Source organism: Bubalus bubalis, chromosome 3, assembly GCF_019923935.1.
Source record: "Bubalus bubalis isolate 160015118507 breed Murrah chromosome 3, NDDB_SH_1, whole genome shotgun sequence".
NCBI lineage: Eukaryota > Metazoa > Chordata > Mammalia > Artiodactyla > Bovidae > Bubalus > Bubalus bubalis.
Window position 1 is genome coordinate 58,838,289 of NC_059159.1, and position 23,037 is coordinate 58,861,325.

A 23,037-nucleotide genomic window follows, 5' to 3' on the forward strand; every position below is an offset into this window, starting at 1 on the left:
TAAATGTTCTTCAAAAATTGCTCTAAAGCCTTCATAAGATTTCCACATATAAACATAAATTATTTTAAAGCTGACTCTCATATCAATGCATATTTTTATTATTCCAAATTTTATTATTATTTTTAAAAAAATAATTAAAAAACATTAAAAAATTTTGCTACAAATTTTTTATTTGCTTTCTTAAATTTCTACTTATCTTTTCAGATAATGCCTCCAAATGGTATTATAAGTTAATGGGGTATAAAATATGTGTGTATTTAGTAGACCACTCTTTAAGGTACAAATATTAATCTGGAATGTAAATTTTAGACCTTTTGTTAAGAGCAGTGATGAGAAGTGTGTGCAGTAGTGAAGGTTTCCTATACTGATCTAGCACAGAAAGCACAATATGCATCTTTGGCATTTCCAAGTTCATCTAATTTAACTGAAAGTTTTATATGTGTTCTTCAATGACTTATATGTTTGACATTCAATCCGTCCACAACTGGGAGCAAATGAACTTGGTTCATTTACTATTTGTAGCTTATACTATATTCTCTCAGCCTTAATGGCTCCTAAAGGAAATAGTATGTGTTGTCTATGATAATTGCCTTGGGCTAGGTTTGGAAGCTACATACGGAGAGTATTATTTTCAAAGTATCTTTCTGAGTATTATATCTCAATTTTGATATTATGCTTATGATTTTCAATTGTTCAAGAGTAGAGAACTGAGGATTTCCCAGGTGGCCTTAGTGGTAAAGAACCTTTCTGCCAATGTCAGAGACATAAGAGACACGGGTTCGATCCTTGGGTTGGGAGGAGGGCATGGCAACCCACTCCAGTATTTTTGGCTGGGGAATCCCATGGACAGAGAAACCTGGCAGGCTGCAGCCCATAGGGTCACAAAGAGTCAAATACAACTGAAGTGATTTAGCATGCAAGCACAGAGAACTGAATCCCTTCTTCTCCCCTTGTATTCCTAACTGCTCATCTCTACCCAACACACAATGTTTTATATGACATAAATTGAAGTAAATAAAATATGGGGAAATGAGAATACAGGCATTCTGAAACTGTCATTTATTTTAAGATGACTCTACCCAGGTAATTTTTAGGGTCTGACTCTAAAGCCTGCTGACCCTTGACCAAACACTTTACAGCTAACATTTTGGCTAACATTTTTTTTTCTTTTCCCAGACTGGTTCCGCTACTGAACTTATCAGGTAAATTATGCTTTATCTCTTCATGCATAGGTAAAATATGATTAAATTCCTTGGTGGAGTAAGGGTTCACATACCTCAGAAATGACAGTTTTGTGTTCTCTCCATGTAATACGTTGCAGCTAATTTTGGTATTGTTTCTGTATTGTCTCAAACAGAACCCTAATTTATGTTTCACTGTTTGATTAGCTAATTACATATATACTTTTGACAATTCTATTTTACTTTCAGTTCAGTTCAGTTCAGTCACTCAGGCGTGTCCAACTCTTTGCAACCTCATGAATCGCAGCACGCCAGGCCTCCCTGTCCATCACCAACTCCCGGAGTTCACTCAGACTCACGTCCATCGAGTCAGTGATGCCATCCAGCCATCTCATCCTCTGTCGTCCCTTTCTCCTCCTGCCCCAATCCCTCCCAGCATCAGAGTCTTTTCCAATGAGTCAACTCTTCACATGAGGTGGCCAAAGTACTGGAGTTTCAGCTTTAGCATCATTCCTTCCGAAGAAATGCCAGGGCTGATCTCCTTCAGAATGGACTGGTTGGATCTCCTTGCAGTCCAAAGGACTCTCAAGAGTCTTCTCCAACACCACAGTTCAAAAGCATCAATTCTTTGGTACTCAGCCTTCTTCACAGTCCAACTCTCACATCCATACATGACCACTGGAAAAACCATAGCCTTGACTAGACGGACCTTTTCCCCAATTGGATTGTTCCATAACAATGTTGAGTGCAGGAAAATGTGAGAGACAAGAACCCAAGAAGACAGCATCTCACTTTGCACGTATGGGTACAGAGCATATTCTATAATGTTTACCTGGGCATTTGAATTGTGATGTTTACTGGTCTCTCTGAATTGTATTCTATGTTCCAAGGTATGCAATCCTGCTCTGGTTTGGTAATTCAATAACTGTTAGCCCTTGTCCTTCTCAGTCCTTGGAATATGGTGGGATTACAAAGACCAGTTATGCTGATGTTGGAAAGTCTTGTCCAATATTAGGGTTTTGCCCAGGTTAGTAACAGAAAGACTTTATCACCCTGCTTATTTAACGTATATGCAGAGTACATCATGCAAAATGCTGGGCTGGAAGAATCACAATCTGGAATCAAGACTGACAGGAGAAACATCAACAACCTCAGATATGCAGATGATGCTACCTTAATGGCAGAAAGCGAAAATAAACTAAAGAGCCTCTTGATGAAGGTGAAATAGGAGAGTGAAAAAGCTGCTTGAAACTCAGTATTCAAAAGATCATGGCATCTGATCCAATCACTTCATGTCAAATAGAAGGGGAAACAATGGAAACAGTGACAGACTTTATTTTCTTGGGCTCCAAAATTACTGCAGATGGTGACTGCAGCCATGAAATTAAAAGATGCTTGCTCCTTGGAAGAAAAGCTGACTAACCTAGATAGAATATTAAAAAGTAGAGACATCACTTTGACAACAGAGTTCCATCTAGTCAAAGCTATGGTTTTTCCAGTAGTCATGTATGGATGTGAGTGCTGGACCAGAAAGAAGGCTGTGTGCTGAAGAATTGATGCTTTCAAATTGTGGTGCTAAAAGAAGACTCTTGAGAGTCCCTTGGACAGCAAAGAGATCAAATCAATCAATCCTAAAGGAAATGAACCGTAAATATTCATTGGAAGGACTGTTGCTGAAACTCCAATACTTTGGTCACCTGATGCGAAGAGCTGACTCATTGGAAAACACCCTGATGCTGGAAAAGATTGAGGGCAGGAGGAGAAGGGGGTGACATTGGATGAGACGGTTGGATATTACCAACTCAATGGACATGAGTTTGAGCGAACTCTGGGAGACAGTGAAGGACAGGGAAGCCTGGCCTGCTGCAGTTCATAGGCTCACAAAGAGTCCAACATGACCTAGCATCTGAACAACAAAGTCTTGTCCATGACATCAATCAAAGTTAAACTGAGTCCATAATCAGACACAGAATCAAAGTGCAAATCTGAGTAAGACTGTGTGTGAGGATAAGTACCCTTGGTTGAAACTGAAGTCCAAACCTTCAGGGGTTGACAAAAAGTAAATATGATGAGTTAGAAAGATCCCAGGGGCAGACTTAGACCATGGTTCTTGGACTCTTCCTTGCTGAAATGGAACTCTGAAGTCACATGCTCTGTAAAACTCCTCAGTTGGTCTTGAAGGCACACTATTTTGAAATCAATATCTGTTAGTCTTAAGCCTAGTAATGATATTTCCACTTTGAGTAAATAGCAGGATCAAAGTAGCAGATGGAATACTGTAGTAACTTCCATATTCCAAACAGATCTGGTTAAAGATTGGCCACCAATGCTTTAGGGCTTCTCTGGTGGCTCAGATGGTAAAGAATCTGCCTGCAATGCAAGAGACCCAGGTTTGGTCCCTGGATCAGGAAGATGCCCTGGAGAAGAGAATGGCAAGCCACTCCACTCTTCTTGTCTGGATATTCCCATGGACAGAACTGGTGGGCTACAGTCCCTGGAATTGCAAAGAGTCAGACACAACTAAGCAGCTAACACTCCAATGCTTTAGCTCTCTAAGTATGAGAAAAAATCTGAAGAGTGTGGAAATACATGAAGACAACCCAAATAAGAAGAGAAGCTATTTGAAGTTTGCTACAGGAAGAAAGTCAACTACCATCAACTATGTTTAGAAGACTCAAAGACAGGCAAGGGAGTGGGAAAAGTTTATGGTGAAAAAAAAAATAGAAACTTCAGATATGCTTTTATTGGAAGTTGTTGACATGGAAAAGTTGGAGGCAGGCTAAATAAATGGTAAAAGGGTATCCTATGTGATTGGTTTTTAAAGCATATACAGCTTCCTTGGTTGGTCCTGAGCTGGAAGCATGAGCAAACCTTGTCAGTCATTTGCCAAGTCTTGGCTGTTTGGTGCTAATTGCTGCAGAGATTGCACTTTGGATTCCTGGGCCAATTGCTGTAGAGGTTGTGGTTCAGAGTTTTATTATCATATATGGTCTGGCCTCTTGAGAAATTTGTATGCAGGTCAGGAAACAACAGTTAGAACTGGACATGGAACAACAGACTGGTTCCAAATAGGAAAAGGAGTACATCAAGGCTGTATATTGCTTATTTAACTTATATGCAGAGTACATCATGAGAAACGCTGGACTGCAAGAAACACAAGCTGGAATCAAGATTGCCGGGAGACATATCAATAACCTCAGATATGCAGATGACACCACCCTTATGGCAGAAAGTGAAGAGGAACTAAAAAGCCTCTTGACGAAAGTGAAAGTGGAGAGTGAAAAAGTTGGCTTAAAGCTCAACATTCAGAAAATGAAGATCATGGCATCCGGTCCCATCACTTCATGGGAAATAGATGGGGAAACAGTGGAAACAGTGTAAGACTTTATTTTTGGGGGCTCCAAAATCACTGCAGATGGTGACTGCAGCCATGAAATTAAAAGACACTTACTCCTTGGAAGGGAAGTTATGACCAACCTAGACAGCATATTGAAAAGCAGAGACATTACTTTGCCAACAAAGGTCCGTCTAGTCAAGGCTATGGTTTTTCCTGTGGTCATGTATGGATGTGAGAGTTGGACTGTGAAAAAGGCTGAGTGCTGAAGAATTGATGCGTTTGAACCGTGGTGTTGGAGAAGACTCTTGAGAGTCCCTTGGACTGCAAGGAGATCCAACCAGTCCATTCTGAAGGAGATCAGCCCTGGCATTTCTTTGGAAGGAATGATGCTAAAGCTGAAACTCCAGTACTTTGGCCACCTCATGCGAAGAGTTGACTCATTGGAAAAGACTCTGATGCTGGGAGGGATTGGGGCAGGAGTAGAAAGGGACGACAGAGGATGAGATGGCTGGATGGCATCACCGACTTGATGGACGTGAGTCTGAGTGAACTCCGGGAGTTGGTGATGGACAGGGAGGCCTGGCGTGGTGCGATTCATGGGGTCGCAAAGAGTCGGACACGACTGAGTGACTGATCTGATGGTCTGGCCATTGCCCATTTATAGATTCAATTTCTCAAAGTATATATATTCTAAATTCTTATCAGGGAATTTTGGTATATTTATATTTTTTGTTGTTGTTCATTTGCTAAGTTGTGTCCACTGTTTTGCAACTCCACAGACTAGCCTTCCAGGTTCCTCTGTCCGTGAGATTCTCCAGGCAAGGATACTGGAGTGGGTTGCCATTTCCTTCTCCAGTAGATCTTCCTGACCCAGGGATGAAGCCTTCATCTCTTGCATTTGCATGCAGATTCTTTACAGTTGAGCCACCTGGGAAGCCATTTATATTTTAACATGAATTAAATTCAGTTATACTAGTTCAGTGTTAAGGACAATATCTGTTTTAAGATATTGATTCAGATTAGAGTTTATAATCTAGTAAGGCAACAAATTAGCATTATTGGTGAATTCCACAAGAAAAAATACTCTAATAATCCAAGTATGAGCTATTATACCTTGTTTTATTGAGTGGATAGATTTTGAAAGGGTTTCATGGGATAGTTAGAATTTGAACTGAGCCTTTCTAAATTTGAGACCAGCTCTTTATAGTGGGGGAAGAGAATTGGACAGATGGCCTTAGGGTTGAGAATAGTTAAGTAGAAAAGTAAGAGCCCAAAGATAAATTAACTGACTTCACTAGTTCGTGCTGATCTGAGCAATTCTTTGTTTTGAATCCTGTTATTGATTCTTAACTCCTATACTGAAAGTTCTTCTTCTGGATTCTATTCCCCCTTTATGTTGTTCAGTTCTAATCTCAGACATCACTTGTCACTTTTTCTATGAAAGTATGTTAGATAGTCAGAGAAGGCAATGGCAACCCACTCCAGTACTCTTGCCTGGAAAATCCCATGGACAGAGGAGGCTGGTAGGCAGCAGTCCATGGGGTCGTTAAGGGTCAGATACGACTGAGTGACTTCACTTTCACTATTCACATTCATGCATTGAGAAGGAAATGGCAACCCACTCCAGTGTTCTTGCCTGGAGAACCACAGGGACGGGGGAGCCTAGTGGGCTGCCATCTATGGGGTCGCACAGAGTCAGACACGACTGAAGTGACTTAGCAGCAGCAGCAGCAGCATGCTAGATAGTATGGTTTCAATATTCCTAATATTGTTTAGGTGTATTCTTACTGAATTTCCTAAAAAAGAACCTTAAGAATAAATCTTTAAAGCATTCCACTAGTGCAAAGTGAAAGTGAAAATTCACTCAGTTATGTATAACTCTTTGCGAACCCATGGTCTATATAGTCCATGGAATTCTTCAGGCCAGAATACTGGAGTGGGTAGCCATTTTCTTCTCTAGAGAATCTTTCCAACCCAGGGATCAAACCCACATCTTCCACATTGCAGACTTCCACGTCTTCCACTGATTCTTTACCAGCTGAGCCACCAGGGAAGCCCCGACTAGTGCAAGGGTCAACATAAATCTGTAAAGGTCAAGATAGCAAATATTTTTTGATTAGTAAGTTACATAGTTTCTGCTAAGCTACTGAACCTTGCCATTGTGTCACAAAAGCTCCAACAAGTGGGTGTGGACATATTTGGAACCATGTGTGCCTAATTAAGCCTGAAGTCTGGGCTGCAGTTTCTGATCCCTTTATTAAGTTCAGTCACTCAATCATGTTTGACTCTTTGTGACCCCATGGAGTGCAGCATGCCAGGCTTCCCTGTCCATTACCAACTCCTAGAGTTTGCTCAAACTCATGTCCATTCAGTCAGTGATGTCATCCATCCATCTCATCCTCTGTCATCCCGTTTACCTCCTGCCTTCAGTCTTACCCAGTATCAGGGTCTTTTCCAATGAGTCAGTTCTTTGCATCAGGTGGCCAAAGTGTTGGAGTTTCAGGTTCAGCATCAGTCCTTCCAATGAATATTCTGGACTGATTTCCTTTAGGATTGACTGGTTTGATCTCCTTGCAGTCCAAGGCACTCTCAAGAGTCTTCTCCATCATCACAGTTCAAAAGCATCAATTCTTTGGAGCTCAGTTTTTTTATTGTCTAACTCTCATATCCATACATGTCTACTGGAAAAACCATAGCTTTGAATAGATGGGCCTTTGTTGGCAAAGTAATGTCTCTGCTTTTTAAAAAAAATTTATTTATTTATTTTAATTGGAGGCTTATTACTCCAATTAGTTTGGCTTTTACTATATTTGACATGAATTAGCCATGGGTATACATGTGTCCCCCATCCTGAACCCCCCTCCCACCTCCCTCCCCATCCCATTCCTCTGGGTTGTCCCAGAGCACCAGCTTTGAGTGCCCTGTTTCATGCATTGAACTTGGACTGGTGATCTATTTCACATATGGTAATATACATGTTTCAATGCTATTCTCTTAAATTCTCCCACAGAGTCCTAAAGTCTGTTCTTTATCTCTGTGTCTCTTTTGCTGTCTTGCGTATAGGGTTGTCATTACCATCTTTCTAAATTCCATATATATGCATTAATATACTGTATTGGTGTTTTGCTTTCTGACTTATTTCACTCTGTATAATAGGCTCCAGTTTCATCCACCTCATTAGAACTGATTCAAATGCATTCTTTTTAATAACTGAGTAATATTCCATTGTTATGTGTACCACAGCTTTCTTATCCATTCGTCTGCTGATGGACATGCTTTTTAATATGCTGTCTAGATTGGTCATAGCTTTTCTTCCAAGGAGCAAGCGTCTTTTAATTTCATGGCTGCAGTCATCATCTGCAGTGGTTTTGGAGCCCAAGAAAATAAAGTGTGTCACTGTTTCCATTGTTTCCCCATTGATTTGCCATGAAAGGATGGGACTGGATACCACAATTTTCATTTTTTGAATGTTCAGTTTTAAGCCAGCTGTTTCATTCTCCTCTTTCACTTTCATCAAGAGGCTCTCTACTTACTCTTCACTTTCTGCCATAAGGGTGGTGTCATCTGCCTCTCTGAGATTATTGATATTTCTCCTGGTAATCTTGATTCCAGCTTATGCTTCATCCAGCCTGACATTGCACATGATGTGCTCTGCACATAAGTTAAATAAGCAGGGTGACAATATACAGCCTTGATATACTCCTTTCCCAATTTGAAACCAGTCTGTTGTTCCATGTCTGGTTCTAACTGCTGCTTCTTGATGTGCACACAGGTTTTTCAGGAGGCAGGCAAGGTGGTCTGCTAGTCCAATTTCTTTAAGATTTTTTCCAGTTTTCTGTGATCCACACAGTCAAAGGATTTAGCATAGTCACTGAAGCAGAAGAAGTTTTACTGGAAATCTCTTGCTTTTCCTATGATTCAACAGATGTCGACAATTTGATCCCTGGTTCCTCTGCCTTTTCTAAATCCAGCTGGAACATCTGAAAGTTTTGGGTTCATGTACTGTTGAAATCTCGCTTGGAGAATTTTGAGCATTACTTTGCCAGTGTGTGAGATGAGTGCAATTGTGCAGTAGTTAGAACATCCTTTGGCATTGCCTTTCTTTGGGATTGGAATGAAACATTTTCCAGTCCTGTGGCCACTGCTGAGTTTTCCAAGTTGGCTGGCATATTGAGTGTGGCACTTTAACAACATCATCTTTTAGGACTTGAAAGAGCTCAGCTGGAATTCCATCACTTCCACTAGATTTGTTCATAGTGATGCTTCCTAAGACCTACTTGACTACACTCCAGAATGTCTGGCTCTAGGTGAGTGATCACACCATTGTGCTTATCCAGGTCATAAAGATCTTTTTTTGTATAGTTCTTCAGTGTATTTTTGCCACCTTTTCTTCTGCTTCTGTTAGGTCCATACTGTTTCTGTCCTTTACTGTGCCCATCTTTACATAAAATAGTCACTTGGTATCTCTAATTTTCTTGACGAGATCTCTAGTGTTTCCCATTCTATTATTTTCCTCTATTTCTTTGCGTTGATCACTGACAAAGGCTTTCTTATCTCTCCTTGCTATTCTTTGGAACTCTGCATTCAGATGGATATATTGTTCCTTTTCTCCTTTGCCTTTTGCTTCTCTTCTTTCTCACCTATTTTTAAGGCTTCCTCTGAAAACCATTTTGCCTTTTTTGCATTTCTTTTTCTTGGGTATGGTTTTGATCATGGCCTCCTGTACAATGTTATGAACCTCCATCCATAGTTCTTCAGACACTGTCTCTCAGATCTACTCCCTTGAATCTATTTGTCACTTTCCTTGTATAACTGAAAGGGACTTGATTTAGGTCATACCTGAATGGTCCCATGGTTTTCCCTACTTTCTTCAGTTTAAGTCTGAATTTTGAAGTAGGGAATTCATGATCTGATCCACAGTCAGCTCCCAGTCTTGTTTTTGCTGACTATATAGAGCTTCTCCCTCTTTGGCTGCAAAGAATATAATCAATCTGATGTCAATATTGAACATCTGGTGCTGTCCATGTGTAGAGTTATCTCTTATGTTCTTAAAGAGAATGTAAAATCCCTTTATTAGTAGATGAAATATTTTCAAGAAATTAACTTTGTTAAAGCAGAAGTAGAAACTGGGAGAATGCCATAGGTTTGGAGGCATTCCCGAAAGATCCCAAATATCTGTACCAGTTGCCCTCATGGAACCTTATCTCAACATCCTTTTACCTAAAATACATAGTTTCTTATTAAGAAATTAAGAAATGAAGAATATTGTTGTATGAAAGATTCATTTTATTTAATTGCAGTCAAAAAATATTTATTGGGCCCCTACTATTGTTGAGGGCACCAAGAACAGACGTGCATGCTCAGCTGCTCAGTTGTTTCTGACTCTTTCTGACCCCATGGACTATAGGCTCCTCTGTCCATGGAGTTTTCCAGGTAAGAATACTGAAGTCAGTTGCCATTCCCTTCTCCAATGAACAGACATAGCCCTGCCTTTAAGAATCTTACAGATTAAGAGTAGACTAAGACAAGTACCAGGATTGAAGTACAAACACAATTTATTGACATTTATGGTAAGTAATGACTAGGCAAATGCACCACACCATTCTTTTCCTGCTTAAGATAGAATTTGAAAATAAGATAGGATTAACAAATGAAAACATTCCAACATTTTAGACAAGAAAGTCTAAAGCCTTATCAATCTTAAAGATTGTTGTCATACCAACTCAGAGTTCAAGAAAAAATGTCTTATGTGTCTAAGACAAAGCAATGTAGTAAATTAAAAAAAAAAAAAAAGTTTGTTCCTTTCTCCTCTTTGAGGGCCCTGGACTCCTTATCAATCTATATTAAGAATTAACTCTCTCTCGCTCACACACACAGAGCTAGGCAAATGCACCACACCATTCTTTTCCTTCCTGCGATAAAATTTGAAGATAAGATAGCAAATTTGTAAGTGAAAAGATATGAACATTTAAGCAAGATAGTCAGGGCATTTTGGGGGAAATAGTATGTGATCTGCTTCAGTTCCTCTCAGGTCTCTTAAATGTATAATGGCCCAAACCTTCCTCTTAAGTTTTCCCTGTATTTGATTTTTACTTTTTCACCAATATACTTAATTTTACTTACTCGTATTCTCACCAAGCTGTTCCCAGAATGAAACTGAACAGAAGATCTTTCACCATTTTATCAGTTGGTCAAATTATTTCTGTCCTCTTCTGTTCATCAGTTTATTTTCTCCAAAATCCAAAAATATATATTCCATCTCTATTTTTCTCTATCCGTACAACATTGGCTCATTGGTCCCAAGCACGTTTATCATCATGCTTGGAGTCCTGAAAAAGTCACCTAATGATTCTTTATACTTCCATTCTTGCTCAGTTCTGATCTTGTCCTTATATAACAGTCATAATATTTTTTAATATAAAATGGAGTATTTTAAGGCCCTATTTTAAACCCTTTAGGATATTCCAATTATGTCCAGGCACAGAGCAAACTTTTAGTTTTTAAAATCTACCACTGTCTTCCCTGCCTGAGGGTGTTCTTTTTCTTTGGACCACTTTTATTCTTAGTCTTTGCATGGTTGATTTTTTTTTTTTTTTTTGGCCTATTTCAAGCTGCAATCTATTTTTTAACTCATCAGGGACTCCATTCCTGATTACTGTGTCACTAAACCTTGTTTCTTCATGGATTTCATAACAGTGTGTGTTGTTCAACTCTTTATCAGCCTGAGTCTCTGAAGGTGGAGAATTACTGTTTCACTCACTGTAGATATCCAGAACTGACTACAGTGACCAAACTGTAGTTGATATTTATTTAAGCAGTAATTCCATAACTATTTCTTGAAAATATCTGAGACTACAATGCAATTTAAGGTTGTGAGATATTGAGGAGTGATAGATGTAAGTTTGGTGCATGCATGCTAAATCATTCAGTTGTGTCCAACTCTTTGTAACCCATGGACTGTAGCCCACCAGGCTCCTCTGTCCATGTGATTCTCTAGGCAAGAATATTGGAGTGGGTTGCCATTTCCTTCTCCAGGGGATCTTCCAAGCCCAGTGCTTGAACCTGGGTATCTTATATCTCCTGCATTGGCAAGTGGGCTCTTTACCACTAGCATAAACTCACTTGCATGGAGATAACTGATAGTTGAGACTATGAAAGTGAATAAAGTCATTAAAGGAGATGAGAAATTAGGGTGCTTTGGATGGCTTTGAGCAAGTTATTTAGCCACTTTGTTTTTCCTTTTCTTTGCCTCTAACATAACTTACTCTTTGGAAGTAAAGTTATGACCAACCTAGACAGCATATTAAAAAGCAGAGACATTACTTTCCCAACAAAGGTCCGTCCAGTCAAGGCTATGGTTTTTTCAGTAGTCATGTATGGATGTGAGAGTTGGGCTATAAAGAAAGCTGAGCGCCGAAGACTTGATGCTTTTGAACTGTGGTGTTGGAGAAGACTCTTGAGAGTGCCTTGGACTACAAGGAGATTCAACCAGTCCATCCTAAAGGAGATCAGTCCTGGGTGTTCATTGGAAGGACTGGTGTTGAAGCTGGACTCCAATACTTTGGCCACCTGATGCAAAGAGCTGACTCATTTGAAAAGATCCTGATGCTGGGAAAGATTGAGGGCAGGAGGAGAAGGGGACGACAGAGGATGAGATAGTTGGATGGCATCAATGACTCAATGGACATAGGTTTTGGTAGACTCCGGGAGTTGGTGATGGACAGGGAGGCCTGGAGTGCTGTGGTTCATGGGGTCGCAAAGAGTTAGACATGACTGAGCTACTGAACTGAATTGAACTGAACATAGCTATAATGTTATATCCCCTGTAGGCTTGAATTAAAGTTACTTTCATGGCACTTGACATGGTATGGCTTCACTGTACATCTTGCTCCATTCCCTTCTCATTATAAACCACTATACTCCATGAAATGTAAAAAAAAAAAAAAAATTAAATATATGATTTCATTTATGTCATTTAAAGCAAATAAAATCTTCTCCAATATATTCAACTAGCACTAATTTATCATCTGTTATGAATATCAGATTTTGTGCCAACTTCTGAGAATATTTAAAACACAGAAAAAGGAGTTTACATTTTGAAGAAGCTTTACAGACTTTGGGGATAAATAAAACATACACTTAGAATATGTACTTAGATAAGCACAAGGATGATCAAGGAACATGAACATACAGAAAAAGTATTTTGCTCTCTTTTAAGAACTTGGATAATCTGGTGGATTCAATGTTGTCTTGTCAGAACTTGAATCTTTCCTACATTCACTAGGATGTGGCAGGGTATAATTTACCTAACTTCTCTGAACTTTACTTACTCACCTATAGAGTGAAGATAGGAAGAATCACAACATATTAAAAAGATCATATATCATGACCGAGTGGGCTTTATCCCAGGGATGCAAGGATTCTTTAATATCTGCAAATTAATCAATGTAATACACCACATTAACAAATTGAAAGATAAAACCCATATGATTATCTCAATAGATGCATAGAAAGCCTTTGACAAAATTCAGCATTCATTTATGATAAAAACCTTCCAGAAAGCAGGAATAGAAGGAACATACCTCAACATAATAAAAGCTATATATATATATGGACAAACCCACAGCAATCATTACCCTCAATGGTGAAAAATTGAAAGCATTTCCCCTAAAGTCAGGAACAAGACAAGGGTGCCCACTTTCACCTCTACTAGTCAACATAGTTTTGGAAGTTTTAGCCACAGTAATCAGAGAAGAAAAAGAAATAAAGGGAATCCAGACTGGAAAAGGAGAAGTAAAACTCTCACTGTTTGCAGATGACATGATCCCCTACATAGAAAACCCTAAAGACTCCACCAGAAAATTACTAGAGCTAATCAATGAATATAGTAAAGTTGAAGGATATAAAATTAACACGCAGAAATCACTTGCATTTCCTATATGCTAACAATGAGAAAGCAGAAAGAGAAATTAAGGAAACAATCCCATTCACCATTGCAATGAAAAGAGTAATATACTTAGGAATAAATCTACCAAAAGAAACAAAAGACCTATATATAGAAAACTATAAAACACTGATGGAAGAAATCAAAGAGGACACAAATAGATGGAGAAATATTCCATATTCATGGATTGGAAGAATCAATATAGAGAAAATTAGTATACTACCTAAAGCAATCTATAGATTCAATGCAATCCCTATCAAGCTACCAACGGTCTTTTTCAGAGAACTAGAACAAATAATTTCACAATTTGTATAGAAATACAAAAAAACTCAAATAGCCAAAACAATCTTGAGAAAGAAGAATGGACCTGGAAGAATCAACCTGCCTGACTTCAGGCTCTACTACAAAACTGCAGTCGCTAAGACAGTATGGTATTGGCACAAAGACAGAAATATAGATCAATGGAACAAAATAGAAAGCCCAGAGAAAAACCCACAGCTTATCTTTGACACCTTATAAAACCTGGACTGGTGATCTGTTTCACATATGATAATATACATGTTTCAATGCTATTCTCTCAAATCATCCCACCCTCACATTCTCCCAGAGTTCAAAAGACTGTTCTATACATCTGTGTCTTGTTTGCTGTCTCACATATAGGGTCATCATTGCCATATTTCTAAATTCCATATATATGCGTTAGCATACTGCGTTGGTGTTTTTCTTTCTGGCTTACTTCACTCTGTATAATAGGCTCCAGTTTCATCCAGCTCATCAGAACTCATTCAAATGCATTCTTTTTAATGGCTGAGTAATATTCCATTGTGTATATGTACCACAGCTTTCTTATCCATTCATCTGCCAATTCTTATCCATTCATCTGCCAATGGACATCTAGATTGCTTCCATGTCCTGGCAACAGTGCTGAGATGAACATTGGGGTACATGCATCTCTTTTGATTCTGGTTTCCTCAGTGTGTATGCCCGCAGTGGGATTGCTGGGTCATATGGCAGTTCTATTTCCAGTTTTTAAAGGAATCTCCACACTCTTCTCCATAGTGGCTGTACTAGTTTGCATTCCCAACAACAGTATAAGAGGGTTCCCTTTTCTCCACACCCTCTCCAGCATTTATTGCTTGTAGACTTTGAATAGCAGCCATTCTGACTGGTGTGAAATGGTACCTCATTGTGGTTTTGATTTGCATTTCTCTGATAATGAGTGATGTTGAGCATCTTTTCATGTGTTTGTTAGCCATCTGGATGTGTTCTTTGGAGAAATGTCTATTTAGTTCTTTGGCCCATTTTTTGATTGGGTCATTTATTTTTCTGGAATTGAGCTGCAGGAGTTGCTCATATATTTTTGAGATTAATTCTTTATCAGTTCCTTTGTTTGCTATTATTTTCTCCCATTCTGAAGGCTGTCTTTTCACCTTGCTTATAGTTTCCTTTGTTGTGCAAAAGGTTTTAAGTTTAATTAGGTCTCATTTGTTTAATTTTGCTTTTATTTCCATTACTCTGGGAGGTGGGTCCTAGAGGATCCTGCTGTGATTTATGTCGAAGAGTGTTTTGCCTATGTTTTCCTCTAGGAGTTTCATAGTTTCTGGTCTTACATTTAGATCTTTAATCCATTTTGAATTTATTTTTGTGTGTGGTGTTAGAAAGTGTTCTGGTTTCATTCTTTTACAAGTGGCTGACCAGTTTTCCCAGCACCACTTGTTAAAGAGATTGTCTTTTCTCCATTGTATATTCTTGCCTCCTTTGTCAAAGATAAGGTGTCCAATGTTCATCTCAGCACTGTTGCTAGGACATGGAAGCAATCTAGATGTCCATTGGCAGATGAATGGATAAGAATTGGCAGATGAATGGATAAGAAATTGTGGTACATATACACAATGGAATATTACTCAGCCATTAAAAAGAATGCATTTGAATGAGTTCTGATGAGCTGGATGAAACTGGAGCCTATTATACAGAGTGAAGTAAGCCAGAAAGAAAAACACCAACACAGTATGCTAACGCATATATATGGAATTTAGAAATATGGCAATGATGACCCTATATGTGAGACAGCAAACAAGACACAGATGTATAGAACAGTCTTTTGAACTCTGGGAGAATGTGAGGGTGGGATGACTTGAGAGAATAGCATTGAAACGTGTATATTATCATATGTGAAACAGATCACCAGTCCAGGTTTGATGCATGAGACAAGGTGCTCAGGGCTGGTGCACTTAGATGACCCAGAGGGATGGGATGGAGAGGGTGGTGGGAGGGGGGTTCAGGATGGGGGATACGTGTACACCCATGGCTGATTCATGTCAATATATGGCAAAGACCACCACAATATTGTAAATTAACTAACCTCCAATTAAAATAAATAAATTTAAAAAAAAGGAGAAAAATTGCATCTTTCGTGTTTGTTAGGTATCAAACAAGTTAAGGCAAATGACTTGAGGACTTCCCAGGTGGCACCAGTGATAAAGAACCCACCTGCCAATGCAGGAGATAAAAGAAACCCAGGTTCAATCACTGGGTCAGGAAGATTCCCTGGAGGCAGAAATGGCAACCCACTCCAGTTTTCTTGTTTAGAGAATCCCATGGACAAAGGAGACTTATGGGCTACAGTCATAGTGTCACACAGAGTCAGACATGACTGAAGTGACTTAGCATGCCTGTAAAGAAAGGACTGTAGTCAAGGATTTGCCCATGTATGTCAAAGAAAGTTCTTTAGAATAAAACAACTGTATTTGGCATAGAAATTCTCAAACACTGTCAGCCCAACAAAGAAGTTATATAATTATCCTTGCATGCCCATATTACTTAAGGCTCCAAATATCATGAAAATGTTTATATAAAATCATAGGTTTGATTAACTGGAGTCCTCAATTAAATGAAATTTTTAGGCATGCTACTCTTTGGAGAATGATGATAGTGACAAAACACAAACTGTTAATAGGGAATCAGCAAGGAAAATATCTCCAGGCTGTCTTTGTTGGAAATAGTTCACATTCAAAGCAGTCTTTTGTATCTTGTTTTTGCTTAGTTTCTATGCTATATACAGAGAGCATATTTAGAATGATGACCCTTAGGCAACACAAAAGCATCATCAAAGAACCTGTCTTTCATGTTCACTATATACACAGTAGAGCAAAGGCAGGAAAAGGGTAGCTATATTTACTACAGACTCTTTAACAACACAGCTAGGGGAAAAATACTATACTAATCATCTTTCAACTAAAATCTTTGATTTATTAGCGCTCAGAACTGTAGGTAATGAGTTTTAATAGAGATTGATTTCAGACAACTTGCAAAATGAAAAAAGAAAAAAAAATCTGCATTGCTTAATCCCAAATTAGCTCTAGTATTTTTCATTTAATGCCAGCAGGTTTTAAAAAATACATCTTCATATTAATGAAAATATTATCATTTAAATAAGGTGCCATTTAAGTATGACATCTGGGTAAAATAATTATTAGACTGAACATCCTTGGAAAATTAAAGAGAAACACTCTTGAAGCAATAGATAACCTAATTTTAATAATTCGACTAACGTCTTTGGATATTCTCTGTTAACTTTTATTTTCACATTTCAATCACTTTATGTTCAATGAGCATTTCCTTTCCCTTTTCAGACTTCTGCCTTATTTTGTAACAACGCTGTCTTTGTCATTTTCAAATTAGTTGGTAAGTTTTTGTGAAAGATGTATATTTAGGGTAATGAAACCTGAATTTGACAAGTTCATAATTTAATTAATATTAAGTGAATTTCTATTTTTTTTAACCACGGCAGCAAAATCCAGTCCATTATTCCAGTAGGTGGCTCCCTAGTACTGCCTGCTGATTTATGACTGTGTTTAAATGACTGTCAGCATAAGCAAGGAAAATCCAAATGGAGGTCTTTAAGTGTGCTTGAGTCCCCCTGTCTCTCAGATTCTAATGCAGCCCCAATGCCAGCTTGCCAGGTGGTTTCGCTGTTGATACCATCTCTTCTTTTAAGAAGCAAATGACACAAAGATGTCTACTAAAAATTCAACAAAATTACAATTAAATAACTACCTTTGTGATTGTTTGGAGGATTTAATTAACATTCTATGTTGCATAAAGAGGGATAATAAATGGCCTTGGGATTTATTTCCTCCTGGTTTCTTATTCAAGGATCAAGAAATATTTTCAGTAATTTGCATTGCTATGAATCATTAAGAAGAAAGCAGAAATGAAACAGGATTGAAGATTGCATGCTTTTCTTTCTATTACTTCTGATGAGTAATTTTCTCTTGCCTGAAATCCATTAACAAAGAAGTTTTCAAATAATAGAATATACTTGTACCTTAGTAATTTCCTCATTGTTTCAAGGGAGACAACATGGTAGGGTGAAAAGAATCAGAGAGACAAAGATAAGGATTTCAAGCAAGTTCTGCAGTTATTAGCTGTAAAACCTGAGAAACTTGCTAGACTTGCAATGTGGAGTTTGCAAATATCAGTCTGGAGGATTGTTGAAAACATCAGAGATAATATCTAAAATGTTTGGGATAGGTTAGACATTCAACACGGAGAAGGCAATGGCACCCCATTCCAGTACTCTTGCCTGGAAAATCCCATGGATGGAGGAGCCTGGTAGGCTGCAGTCCATGGGGTCGCAAAGAGTCGGACATGACTGAGCGATTTCACTTTCACTTTTCACTTTCATGCATTGGAGAAGAAAATGGCAACTCACTCCAGTGTTCTTGCCTGGAGAAACCCAGGGATGGTGGAGCCTGGTGGGCTGCTGTCTATGGCGTCACACAGAGTTGGACATGACTGAAGTGACTTAGCAGCAGCAGACATTCAACAAATTATAGTTATCAGTCTCATAAGTATTACCGAGTCCAAGCTCAATCTGCTTACTGAATGACAGGGCAATGAATCTGAAAGACAAGATGTTGCCGCAAGGAATATGAGTTTATATGGAAAGCCAACTGGATGTGAAGAGGGCAGACTAATGTCTCAGAGTACTATTTTATTGGGGTCTGGAAGCCAAGTTCTTTTACAGATTCAGAGCGAGGGCAATGAGGAACTAAAGTCAAAAGGCAGAAAGGGAGGAACAGGCCTTGGGCAAGTAAATGAAAAGGTCTTCAGTCTTGCAAAACTTCTCAGGGAAGGGCCAGCTTTTGGAAGTGGTGTGAATGTCTGTTCTTTCTTACAGTCATTCACAGGTGGGCAGGGTCAGATTATCTCTCTAAGAGCTGAACAAAGGCACTTTAGTTTACAGTCAGGTGGAGGGTCAATGTCCTCTGAGGCAGGCTATTATGAGTGATTATAATAACAAAAGCAACAAAAAGAAAGTAAAAGAAACAGTTTTCAACATGGAGTCAAAATTCACTTCTCTGCAACAGAAGCAATCTTATTTAATCTTCACTATATTCCAATTTTCCTGGAATTTATTATTTTAACTAGCTTTGAAATGTGCAGAGTCAGGCATTATTTATTTTCATTTGCTGATGACAAAAAGTGAATTTAAGAAGATTCACTTCTTACCACACAACTAGGTTGTCTATGGTGCATTATTGGATTAGTGTTGAACAGAAGCTAGCAACTCTGGAAATGAACACTGGGTCAGTCTCTTTGTTTTCAATCTAAGAGCTTGTTCGGTTTTTCATCTAGTAATAATAGGAGTATTTAAGAAAATAAAATTTCAACTCTGAGGACAAGGAATTGATAAAAAAATATTGCTCATAATGATAAGTTTCTAGAACTATCATTTTTTATTTATCAGTTATCTTTTTGAGGGAAACAGCCAGCATGAGCTAACAACCACAGCATTATAACACCCTCAGTAGAGGATCTTATGCTATAAATTTTATCTAAGGTAGCAGTTCCTCCAAAAAGAAATGTATGAGAATGTAAGTCAACATTTTTATTTTTAATGATATTCATTTATATATCTGAGGAAAATTTTCTCAATCATCTTCGTGGTAACTGAAGGATTTTTATTTTTAACTTTTCCTCTTCAACATTATCACTTTTAAAAATATTTTAATAATATTTTTTAAGCTTGCAGTTGGAAAATTAAAGCAAATTAGACTTAGGGGATCAGAGAACATTTCTTTTTACTTGAAAAAAACTATTATGGAAGATGTAAAACATAAAAAAATTGAGAGAAAAATAAAATGAACCCACATATACTTTTCATATAGCTTCAGTATCTTTCAGTATTTTGCATGTTTTCTTTCTTGATTATGATTCAATTGGGCTTTACATATATTTCTTTTGTGATAAACTATTTGAATATGCAAGTCAGCTTGTGATCAATGATCATAATAAAAATAGACATTAAGTTTCCTGTTTATGGCTATTATTAAAAAAAAAAAAATGCCCACCATATCAGTAAACAAAGAACGTTGTAGTCAGCAAGCCATCACATTATAGGGAATGCATGGGTAGTAGCAGAATGCCCTGCCGTCTAGCAGTCAACCACTGCATCCATCCTTGATGGTGCATTCTGAGGGGACGCAGAATGAGAACGTTTCCAGATAGCTGAGGCACATATCAGAGGAATGATGTCAGTGAGTGTGGACTCTTGCATCTTCCCATACAAAGAAAAGCACTAAATTCCTTAACTTGAGATATCTGGTTTTCTTTAATTGGCAGTAATCTTTTGAAGTTCTGACTAGCTGGTCCTTGTTGCAAAAACTCATATATCCTGGCTCCTCCTTTACTTCTTTGGAGCAGTCTGTCAAAACTATCTGAGATGCTGTGTCCAGGACTTAAGTCTTAGTTTTGTCTGCCAAATAAAACACAATTCTCAAGCTTTAGGTTGTGCTTTTATTTTTTTTTAGTTGACACTATGCATACTAAATCCTTTGCGTTCATTGAGAACATTTTCCATGGTTTTTTATTTCCAGTCTTAGGCATTTCACTCAGAAAAGAATCAGACACTGTATTTTCCATGACAATGATCAAGCTGTGTCCCATTCATCCAATTAATCCTAATGTCTGCTTTCTCCTTAAATGTCACAGACTTCTTTAGAACAAGTCCTCTTTAGATAGGACTGTACTGTTAATTCAAAATAATGCTGCCTGTTTTCAGAAGGTAGCATATTTTCTCAGGAAACATCCCAGAGTCATTAGTCTATACTAGATAAAAGCTGCTTCTTATTCATTGAGCTAATGCTAAATGTACTGTATATGAATAATTTATGCTTTTGCTGCTCTTAACAGCAACAAGTTATTTTTATAACTGAGTGCTCTGTATGGAAACACTTATTTTTTCTGCTACCTGGTACATTGTAGGGGGAGGAGGGGAAGGAGTTGTTCCTTTGTGTTACTAGCTGTGATAAACATCTTTACTTACCTTGAGACAGAGCAGTATAATGAGTTAAACTGGGATTTAGATTTAGAAGACCTAGATTTTTATCTAAGCTCTGATATGTATCTATTACTGTAGTTAAAGTCTTTCATCTTCTAGCTCTAATTTTGATTCTCTGTAAATGGAAATATATCCATTACCTTATGTAATTCACAGCTTGCCTACAAAGGACTATATATATGTATATATATACATATATATGTGTGTTTGTATATATACATAGGACTTCTCATGGTAAAGAACCCACCCACCAATGCAGGAGATGCAGATCCCTGGGTTTGGAAGATTCCCTGGAGTAGGAAATGGTACCCCATTCCAGTATTCATGCTTGGAGAATTCCATGGGAAGAAGAGGCTGGTGGGCTACATACAGTACATGGGTCTGCAAAGAATCAGACAGGGCTGAGCACATATATACATACATACAAACAAACATATATATATGTGACAACCATTAGGTTCAAACTGACGTGGTAAGTTGTGAGAAAGGAACTTGAATAGAACTTGTGAATGGTGAATAAGGAAGTAGCAAAAAGGTTGTACCTACTTGTTATGAATAAACATGGCTTCACTCTGGATCTAAAGGCTGGAAACAGAATTACCTGCAGAGAGCAAAGCTAAGAGACATCAGAAAAAAAAAAAAAAAAAAAGGAACTGGAATTAGGATTTTGGAAAGTTAACCCAAAATATAGGAGCAGCCTGTGCATTGGTTTGGTTGTTGTGTTAATTATGTAATTCCTTCCCTACAGCTTTCTTTTCCCTGAAGGTTCAGGTTTGGGGTTATGTCCCATATAGTAATTTTTTTTCTTTTTTGCAGAATTTTGAAGGTAATGTTCAATCTTTGACACAATGTGAAGTATTAAATGATTGCTAATGATTATTTTTACTCTTAATATTTGTAATTGTCTGTATATTCTGATGAATAGAATTACTAATAATTCTTACATACAGGAATCACATCTTTATATTATAGGGGAAGAAAACAATGTTTCCCTTTACCCTTTCAGGTTCTTGGCTGAGACCCCACTGTAACAAAAAACAAACAAACAAACATTATTAATAGGAGACAATTAGAAGTTTAATGACACTTATACCTCCTATATATATGAGAGATACCCAGGAAAACAGTAAATCTCTGAAATGGCCCAAACCATCAACTGAAAACAATCTTAAGCTAAAGACAAAAGAAAGAAGTTGGAGATGAGGAGAGTCAGTTATGGGAGATTATCAGCAAGGTACAGTAAACAGGGTAAGGTTAGTACATATATTAAGGTATTTGCGTTCTCCAACAATAACAGCTTCTAGAGTTTAGTCATCCTTCTCTTCCTGGTATAGCAAGGAAGACATCTGCACAAACGGAAATTTTTCTTACAAATATTTCTTATAAAAGGGTGACTTCTGCTCAGTTTTCAGAACTTTTTTATGTCTGCTTTTTCTTAAAAATAATCAGACTTAAATAATCCTTTTGCTAAAAAGGCATATTTGGGGGTGGCAAATTCAGCTCCCCATAATGTACTTTTGAAACTTAATTATTTTTCTACCTCCTTTATCACCTTCCTTCTGTGATTTCAATACAAAAATGTAAGTGTCTATAATTTTTAGATGGCCTAATGAAACTGTTCTCTTCACAATCACCAATTCTCATTTCTGACCAGCACTCAAGTCTCAGAGTCTGCCTGCACCATCCCCTCCAACTCACTCAAGTGCATATATACTTCACAAACCCAAATACCCTTTCCTGGGTCCCCAACAACCAAGGAAACACGCCCACCCCACAACATTTGTCTGCAATTCTCTACCCAGAGCCCTCTCCCCACCCCCAACCTCGCCCCCACCGCACCATCCACCCTCCCAGCCGACTCGCCCCTATCAAGACAGTCCCTCATCACACCCTCTCCTCTTGGTCTCTGCCCCCTCTATCCTGCCTCTGCCCAGCTCTCTCAGAACCCCCCAGAACCCCCTGTCCTGAGGCAATGCCTCCTTACCATTTGTTCAGGCGAATGTGTATGTTACTAGAGAGAGAAGTGAGATTACTTGGAGTGGGGCATTTGAGGTTTTTGGAAGTTTTGAAGTCGCTGGGTTTCGGAGAAGTTGGCAAGGGCTTTCCAGGTCCTTCTGAACACATGGGCCAGTGGAGTGGAGCAAAGAAACTAGAAGGAGATGGTGGGTGGTCATGTCTTCTGTGCTGGGAACTCTGGGGAAGGATGCCAGGGGCCTGAGGCCAGGGTACT